Consider the following 9,704-nt stretch of genomic DNA (forward strand, 5'->3'; position numbering starts at 1 on the left):
ACACACAAAAAAAAACCCTGCTACATAGATTTTTACATATGTGGACCCTTTTCCCTCCTCAATAATTTCCTTGGAATACAGACCCAGTAATGGCACCATTGGGTCAAATGATATGCATAGCTTTATAGCCCTTTGAGCTTAGTTCCAAATTGCTTTTCAGAATATTTGGATCTTTTCACGACTCCACCAACCATTAGTGTCCCGGTTTTCTCACATCTTATCCAACATTTACATTATTTTTTTCCTGTTATCTTAGCCAATCTGAGAGATAAGAGGTGGTACTAAAAGTTGTTTTAATTCTCATTTCTCTAACCAATAGTGATTTAGAACATTTTTTTTCAACTGACTATAGATGGCTTTCATGTCATCATCTGAAAATTGTCTATTCATATCCTTTGACAGTATTTCAAATGAGGAATGATTTGTACTCTTATAAATTTGACACTGGTTTTTATATATTTTAGAAATGATGTTTTATAAGAAACACTACATGTAAAATTTTCCCAGCTTTCTACTTTCCTTTTAATCTTGCTTGTGTTGCTTTTATTTGTGCAAAAACTCTTTAATTTGATTTAAAGTTGTCTATTTTGCATTTTGCAATGTCTTCAAGTTTTCCAAAGATATTAGATAAACTATCCCTAGTTCTCCTAATTTGCTTATGGAATCATTTTTTACACCCAAATCATGTACCCATTTTGACCTTATTTTGGTATGGGGTGTAAGATGTAGATCTATGCCAAGTTTCTATCAGTGCATTTTAAAATATCCATTTATTAACTTAGAGCCTCAAGTTCATTAAATTTATAATTTGATTGGTGGATTAGTGATCTCTAAGATTTCAAATAGTTTTAACCATATAAGGTTATTTTTAGTAAACTCCTTGGAGAAAAGTAGTCTTATAAACTATTTATTTATTTATTTTATAAATGATGTTCCCCTACATGGTTTTATTGGAAAGATGAGTATTCTGTAGATAATGTATAAAATTATCCTATTTAAATTATACCACCTAATTTAAATTCAATGAGCTATAATTTTAATTATACTAAAAATAGCGGCTGTTTTTCATGCCACACAATATTAGCTCTCATGTGTCTCTTTTCTTCTCCCTGTTCTTTAATTGCAGAGTCTTGCTGAACAAGAGATATTAATTCATATAGATAAGACTTGCTTATAGCATTGTTTGGATGTACTTGGACTTTTTTGCAGGAGGGGACTGTGATCACTTAAGATTAAAGTAAACCTAAGTATATCTGGGATTTAAAGTGTAATGGAGAAAGTCTGTAAGATAACAGACAAACTCCAAATTAACACATTTTGGAAATGACAATGAATTCAACAATGGAGATCTGAATTAAAAAATTAACATAGTAATAAAAATGTGTTAATGGATAAATGGAACAAAGAGCAAAGAAACACAAGGATGAACCTTAATAGAAATTGCTGTAGTAAATACATCATAATTCATTGTTCATTAGTATCTTACTTTTTATGACTCTGTGGACCATAATATGCCAATACTGTATGTGGGGTTTTCTTGGCAAAAATACTAAAGTGGTTGCTACTTCCTTCTCCCATGGATTAAGGAAAAAAAAAAAAAAAAAAAGAAGTTCTGACTTCCTCAGGGTCCCACAGCTGGAAAGTGTATGAGACTGGATTTTGAAGTTAGATTTTCCTGACTCCAGGTTGAATGCTCTATCTTTGGAATCACCCAGCTTCCTCAATAAGTATTAGTGCAGAGAAGTACTTAGGTATATATATAGAAAAAAGATGAAGGTCCATTCACCATTATTTCAATGCCAGTTAGATTCTGTGGTTAAATACCACATCAAAAACAAAGTAAATGTTCATACCCTAAAACAATGTAACAAGATTCCTCCTGGCAAACCAACTTTAGAGGTACAATTGAAAAATTTTCCCTTTGACAATGGGTAATATGTTGAGGATAGTGATGGATAGAGTAAATTTTAACCTTAACTTTTTTTAAAGATAAATTCACAAATATATTATAAATTTATTAGTTGTAGTGCCTGTCAGTACAAATGCTACTTTCATACTAATTATTTGTAATAATTATATTGCTTTGAATAGGGCTATCTAATGTCTACAATTTGTGTTCAGAAATATGAAATTCATGGCCTACAGACAGTAAATTTCAAGATATGGATATGATCAAAACTATAATATAGATAATATTAATTTGTAATTTTCTAAACAAGATTCTGCCCACAGGTTCTAGTTGAGCTTTATTCCACTGTTATAGATGACCAATGGATTTACTTTTAATATGTACATGTACACCCTTTAAGTTGTCATTATTTAAAGGAATTCTTTAAAAACAAAACAAAAACCATCAATTTTCAATTAACATCAACCCATTTGAATCAAAATATTTGATTTAGTTATGTAGGAAAAACATAGCTAAGCAATTTTATAATGATCTTTGGTTCAATTTATCTATTAGGATATTATGGCCAAACTCAAGTCATTTGATGTTTCCTATTTCAAAAAAAACAAAATATTTTTAATGGAGAATAATTATTGAGACACCAAATAATAGATCACTAAATATACATTATAACCCCCTTCTGCATAGCAGTGAGATGGAATGCTGCTCATGTCAAACATGTATTGCTTACACCTTCATTTACAGATTCTTAATTGTTAATGAATTAATAATTAATAAGTAACTTAATTTTTCATTAAAATACAAGGAGGCTACTAAGAATGAAATGATGAATGTAAAAAGCATCTATGAAAAGTATTTTTAAAAGAAATTAACTAGAGGAAATATTTTTACTTCAAATTATTTTTAACTGCTTTGTTTTTCTAATTCAATTTGTGAATACATAATATCTCAAGTAATACTTTTCATATCATCTCATTGTTAGAAATATACAATTAAAGCTATGATTTACATGTTATGCTCAATCTCATTAAATATTAATATTAGGTAATGTATAAATTTCTAAGGTTTACAGAGCAGTATTCTATGTCAGTCATTAAACAAGCATTTGTTAAATACTTATTATGTGCCAGGCATTACATAAAGGACTAGAAGTAGAAAGAAAGAAAAAGAAAAATATTCCTTTCCCTCAAAGATTTTGTATTACAATAGGGAAATCAATATATACAGAATGAAATATTTTCAAAATATATGCAGAATAAATGGAAAATAATATTGCAGTAAAGACACTTTGCTGAGGAGACCAAGAAAGGTAGGATTGGAACTGAGTCTATAAGGAAGTTAGAGAAACTAAAAGGCAAAAGTAAGGGTTTAAACTATTCCAGCACTAATTGATAAACTGGGCAAAGACATGGAGGTTTAAAATGAAGTACCATGTTTGACAGACAAAAAAGTAGCTCATTGTTACTGGATCATACAGTACCTGCAGAGAAAAGATTAGGAGAGGCCAGGTTTTAAAGAGCTTTATGGGATTTTATATTTGATCTTGTATGTAATAGGGAGCCATCAGAGCTGACTGTATGGCAGACAATTTGGTAAGTTCTATAAAGCAGAAAAATCATGTAAGCTGTGTGGGACATAGATTAATTCTCAAAATTTCAAACAAATATCATTTGTTCTTTAAATTCATAATATTTATTTATAAAAATATTTATGTTTTTATGTCCAGAAAACAACAACAATTTCAATTTTATAGGTTACCTAACGCTACACAAATATCCCCAGCTAATAGCAACTGAAATTAATTTGGGAAAAATATTTGTGTTGGGGGGAAAACTCTCATTAAATTCATTCCTTTTATATATCCCTCTTGCCCTTTTAAAATTTGTTGGGATTATTCCATCACATAAATTAAAAATATTATCTTTAGTGTCACAAAGCAGTGTTAATGGAACTATAATTCTGAAAGTAAATGTCACACAGTAAGTATTTAATCAAGAAATTTAAACTAATTTTAAAAACATGTAAATGAAGGGAATTTATACAGTCAAAACAATCGAGTCTCAAAATGCTTTCCCTAAGTCAGTGAAATTTGACTGCAGTTGAGTTATCTTGAAACAGAAGAGATTAGATTATAGCAATATGAGAAAATTTGAATTCCAGTTAAAATTCTTAGTTCTGCTCCAATAAATAAAAATAATAAACCATAACACTAAGGATAGTATGCTTCATCATCTTTATATTCTTCTGTCTTTTGGCATATTTCCTTTCTGTTACTATTCACATGATTTATTTAGCACAATCATTTGTAAATGTTTGGAACTTGGGGTTGTTGTTGTTTCAAGAAGTTATTTTTGTGCCACTCTACATGGCACAGATGTTATGTTGAGAAGCAACTCATTTTTTTTTTCTTGATGGATTTTCATATTGCCAGTTATTGCTGATTTTACTTATCACAGCTGGCATTTTCTAAAATTCTCATGGATTTTCAAATCTTCCTGAACATTTGGAACCTAATTTTTATGGACTGCTGATCACATTGATCTCTTAAAATAACCTTACTTCTACCTGTATTCATTTAAACACTTTGTTTCACCATATCCAGATTTTATTTTATGCATGTCCATTTAGTGTTAGCAATTTTACAGTTTCCTTCTTGAAAGACCTGACTGGATTTTCCATATATCTCAGTATTTCAGAACTAAGAAATATCTTGGAGTTCATTGGTTTTGTTCTAATTTTAGAGATGAAGAACTTGATGAATATATTTTGTCCCTTTGACAATATACTCACATAGTCAATAATTATTACTACCACTTAAAATAATTAAACACAAAACTACAAAAATCTCCTAGATGGAATGTAATGTCTATATGAAATACAAACTTCAAACATAATGCTATTTCCTGTCTCCATGGTGGTTATAGAATTCTCATTTGGCATATAGTATTTCTTTCATGCATGGCACCTTCTATACTAAGAAAACTATTTGATTCAGTAGCCACAAGAAATTGTGTCCTGTGGAACATGATAGATTTTCTTATACTTTGGTTATATAATCCCTATAAATAACCATAGAAATATGTACGTACCTTTAGTTTTGAATGATTTTTGTCTCTAATTCTTGTATGGATATGTAATATCAACCATGGACTAAAGAAAAAAAAAATATATATATATATGTATATAAATACTGAAGAACCAATCTCTTGATTATTTATTCTTTTATATTTTATTAAATTGTTGTTTTGTGCAGAGGTACAAGTTCTAGATATGTAAGAAATAATAAACTTTCAAGTAAGAATATCTTCAAATATAAATATAAATATTTTAAATATTTTAGTGTTTGTGTAAATATAATGCTTCAGATTCCTGGATATTAGGACTCAGATTTATATGAAGATCATTGGAAGGAACTAAGAATTTCTATCATAGAGAACAGAAGACTCCATAAGTATATTCAATTATTTAAAGGGCGGTCATGTGGAATATGGTATATATTTGTTTTTTTTTTCATCCCAAATGACAAATTTAACATCAGAAATTTGCAGAGGTACAGATGTCATCTCAATATTAGATAAAAACTTTCTAACCATAGATTTATCTCAAAATTAAAAGATAAATATATGGGATCAACTATCTATTCTTTCACTTAAACTCTATTACATCTTATACACAGAAATCTGATTGTATCTGATGGCATTATATTTTACTTACATCGTTCAATATTTCCTAATTATATGTAAAAAATTAATATTCATTCTTAAAATGTTGAGTTCCAAATTCTCTCCAACTCCCTAGATATTCCCCTCTTTGAGAAGGCGAAAACAAATTATACTGATTATACACATAAAGTCAAGGAAAACCTATTTCCATATTAACCATATTATAAAAATAAACATATACAAAATAAAATAAATAAAGTGAAAACATGTGTTCTCCTCTGCATCCAGAACTTGTCAGTTCGTTCTCAAGAGGAGGATGGGTTCTTTCATATTGTTTTGAGTTATTCTCTGGAACAGAGTAGCAACCCTTTACAACTGATCATCCTCACAATATTTTTTACTATGTGCAATGTTAACCTGGTTCTGTTCACTTCACTCTGCATGAATTCATATATATCTTTCAAGTTTTTCCTGAAATTGTTCTGCTTCTCATTTCTTAAAACCCAATAGTATTCAATCAAATCATACAACTACTTCAGCCATCCTCACTTAATTGTCCTTTCTTTGATTTCTAATTTTTTGCCAACAGAAGAGCTGATATATGGATCAGTATATATAGTTATGTTTATCTATATATTTATGTATGTATTTCTATAAATAATTATTTTTACTTTCTCTGACCTCTTTAATTTCATTAATTTAATTCTCAAAATGGAAAAAAATAATTTCACAATTTCACCAACAATGTGTTAATGACCCATGTTTTCTGCATTCTTTCCAGCATGTGATTTTCTTTTCTGTCATGTTAATAAATGTAATAGATATGAGGTCATAGCTCATAGTTATTTTAATTTTCATTTTTTTCAATATTTATACAAAACATTTTAATGTAATTATATCACATATTTTGTATCATTATATTTAATATATTACAAAATATTATATGCATATATATTATATACATCACATTATATAATACAGTATATTATATTATATGCACAATAGCATTGATTTCTTCTTCTGAACCCTGCCTGGTTATACATTTTGGTATTCTGTTACGTGAACAATGTCTCTATTATTATTGTTGTTATTATTAGTTATTATAAATTTGTCTCATTTTCCTATGTATTTGAGACGTGAGGCCTTTATCAGAGAAACTTACAATGCATTTTCCCAGTTTCTATTTTCTATCTAATTTTGACTTGATTAGTTTTGTTTGCAGAAAAAAAGAAAATGTTTTTAATGTCTTGTAATGAAAATTATCTACTTTAATTCCTGTCATCCTCTCTATATTTTGTTTGGCCATAAACTCCTTAATTATAGATCCTATAGGTACATTTTCCAATGCTCTCTTGGTTTACTTATAAAATAACTATTTAAGTCTAAACAATCTAGCCTTTTAAAATTTATCTTGGAATGTGGTATGAGGTATTCCTCTATCCCTAGTTTCTACTAAACTGCATGTGAGTTTTTACTGTAATTTTTGTCAAATGCTGATTTCTTTTCCACAAATCTTGGTTCTTTTTTATCAAACAGTAAATTGTTTTAGTCATTTTTGATATTTTTTCCAATTTTTTCATTATATCATCACACTATTTCTTAGTCATTATTACATTGTTTTTGATAATTAATGCTTTGTAATATAATCTGAAATCTGGGACAGCTATGCAACCTTCCTTAATGTTTTTTTCCCCAATGATTTCCATGATATTCTTGGATTTTTGTCCTTTTAAATGAATTTCTTTAATATTACTTCTATTTCTGTAAAATAATGCTTTGACAGTTTGATTGGCATGGTACTGAATCAGTAAGTCAATTTCAAATTGTCATTTTTATGATATTGCCTCAACTTTCCCCTGAGCATTTGATATTTCTATAGGTGTTTATAATTGCTTTCCTTTGATTTAAGTAGTCTAGAGAGTAACTCCTTGAAAGAGGAGGTAACTCACTTTGCTGGACATAGGAACTTTAATCTTGTCTATTCCAGTCATTGATCCCTGCCAGGTTAGTTAAAGCCATCATAACAGCTTCAAAGTTCTGAAATCCTGAGCAGTAAAGATGCATGCAATAGGGAGAAAAAGGAAGCAGACAACTGTATATACCGAAAACCAAATATTGACATAATAAAGCTGTTTGGGTAGACCTATCTTTTCCTTTACCAGCTAAATTCAAAGAACATCCCATTTGAGAGACAATGGAGCAGGGTAACTTTATTAAGTGCATTATACTCATGTCAACATTATCCCCAATGCTACTTCCTTTTTATAACTAATCAAACCCACTATTTTGTTTCCATTTTAGGAAACATTACTAGGTAAGAGAATATAACTTGCTCGAGATGAAGAAGGAGGAAGTAGAGTAGAGAGAGGAATAAATATAGTCATTCTCTAGGAATGTCATCTCAGGATTATAGGTGATGGTGATCTTGGCAAGAAGCCAAGGTACTTTAGTAGGCCTAGCATCTTTGCCCTCCAGAGATGCAGTGAAAGATTTTATTTTAAATCAGGAAAGAATGCAAAAATTTAGGAAAATACCACAGTTATATTCTTATGTCTTAATATAAATATTCTATAAAATAACAATAGTTTAGGATTCAAGTGTTTATATCATTTGGTTTTTTTGAGTTTTGTTAGTAGTCTATAAAAATGCCATGGGGTTTATTTTTTTATTCCATAATTTTGCTGAAGTTGTTCATTGAGTGAATGAATATTTTTATTGATTTTCTAGGTTCTTCTATGTATACTATTATATTAGCTGCAAAGAGAAATAATCTTTCCTCATTGCCTGTTTTAATTTCTTTTTTTTTCTTCTTTTTCTCATCTCACTGCTATATGTTGTTGGTGTTTCTTTTTCCAAAACACTGCCAGGTGATAAAAGAGTTCAGATCTTTTATTGTGTCCTTCAATGTAGCCCGGTTAGCCCAGAGGCCTATCTCTGCTTGGTTCCAAGAGATCTTGCAGCTTTGTCCTTGGCTCCTGCCTCTGCTTTCTTCAGCCTCCAGCTCAACTCTGACTCATGGCTTCTCAATCTCTAACTGAGGCAAGTAGGCTTCTGTATCTCCCAATCTGGTTGTGCCTCCTAGAGTGCACTTCTGCTGAACTGACCAACGCTCCCTTCTTCAATCTAATTCAGCTGAACTCTTCTCTCAGTATTTTCAGCTCAACTCCCCGAGAGAGCCTCTGTCTGTTTCTTATATAGGATCTCTTCAGAGAGAGAGGGATTATGGGTTATCTCCCAGAGTGCTCTATGGCCCTAAGGGAGGTGTGAATTCGGATCTCATCCTAAACCCTGAAGTCTCCCAAATGTGAGAACTCCATTGAGTACTTAGATACTTATAAGCTCTCTAAAGGTATGAACACAAGCATTGTTTCTATAAGTATTAGCAACTTATCACCTTGTAAGGATTTGCTCCAAGTTGTGAACCAATAAGCACTGTATCAATTCTATTGAGTTAACACCAGGATTCTGACATCACCCTTGAGTTTTCACCTTGTTTCAAGATGAGTTGACACTAGGATTCCAACAATATGTAACAATTTTAGTACAGCATTGATTTATAATATTGCTAATATATTTTTTTGGTTTATATTTTTGTAATGTTTGTTATCTTAAACTTAAATACAAAATAAAAAAAAATATTGCCATGTATAGAGAAAAGGATTAAACAAATTTCCATTTCAGGAAAATCTATATAATAAACATTACATGTCATTTTCAAAGTTTCCCAGATTTTCTTTGCTTCCTTTTTGGTTTTCTTTTGTATTGTGTACTTTTAAATTTATTTCCCTCCTTCCCCCACCCCCCAAAGCAGGATAATTAAAGGTAGTTATGTATAAATAGACATATGTATTTATAAACATACACACATATACACATATACACTCTTACACATAAATGTAATACCTTATTATATTTATTTCTATTGAAAGTGGATTGTACCTTCCTTTATAAATCCAAATCTTCCCATGGTTTTCTAAATCAAACACTTTGTCATTTCCTACATATAAGCAATATTATAATGCATTCACATCCTATTTGAGAGATTGTTTATGAAAGTTTGTTTTTCCAGATTTTCTGTTTTTATCCTATTTTTGGCTATACAAATTTTATTTATACATTGATTTATAATAATG

Source organism: Sarcophilus harrisii, chromosome 1 (assembly GCF_902635505.1).
Source record: "Sarcophilus harrisii chromosome 1, mSarHar1.11, whole genome shotgun sequence".
Lineage (NCBI taxonomy): Eukaryota > Metazoa > Chordata > Mammalia > Dasyuromorphia > Dasyuridae > Sarcophilus > Sarcophilus harrisii.